Source organism: Octopus bimaculoides, chromosome 14, assembly GCF_001194135.2.
Source record: "Octopus bimaculoides isolate UCB-OBI-ISO-001 chromosome 14, ASM119413v2, whole genome shotgun sequence".
NCBI classification, from domain to species: Eukaryota; Metazoa; Mollusca; class Cephalopoda; order Octopoda; family Octopodidae; genus Octopus; species Octopus bimaculoides.
This window is the reverse complement of record NC_068994.1, coordinates 11,998,060-11,998,710: the sequence shown is the minus strand read 5'-3', so window position 1 is coordinate 11,998,710 and position 651 is coordinate 11,998,060. Positions and strand designations below refer to the sequence as shown.

The following is a 651-nucleotide window of genomic DNA, read 5'->3' as shown; positions in this document are numbered from 1 at the left end:
TCTTCCACCAAACCTTAGTCACAATTTATGTTCCTTACACTAGCCAAATGATAACTAAGTTATTTTACTAAATTCTTTGTTATATTTAAAATTAATTGAAAGAAACACAAAGCATCTCAAAATAAATACAGTAACGAAAGGGTTAAAATATATAATAGAGAAACAATCGTTAACTCTTTTGATACCAACCTGGCTGAAACCGGCTCTGGCTCTGAGTACAAATGGCTTGTTTTTGTAAGTTTTGAAGTAAAATCTTCCACCAAACCTTAGTCACAATTTATGTACCTAAAACTAGCTGAATGATAACTAAGTTATTTTACTAAATTGTTTGTTATATCTCAAAATAAATACGGTATCGAAAGGGCTAAATCATTGTGGATTTGATAAAATACAGGCACAAATGTAGTTGTGTGGTTAAGAAGCTTGCTTTCCAACCGTATGGTCTTGAGTTCAGTCCCACTGTGTAACACCACGGGCAAGTGTCTTCTTTTATAGCCTGGAAAAAAAAACCTGTCATCTGTAGACGGGTTAATTTCTAAGAAATTAAACCCATTAGATTTCAACTGAACTATTTATTATTGCTGACAAGAGCTGGCGTACCAATCATTGTAAAGTCGATCTGTCCTAAGTTGGATAGGTCGTAAGTTGACA

The 651-nt window shown here is 33.6% G+C and overlaps 1 protein-coding gene across 1 annotated transcript in view; it reads left to right on the top strand.

The window, feature by feature from the left end:
* Nucleotides 1-651, top strand: part of LOC106874968 (mucin-5AC) — a 66,836-nt gene that overhangs the window by 46,848 nt on the left and 19,337 nt on the right. The gene's annotated exons all lie outside the window — the stretch shown is intronic.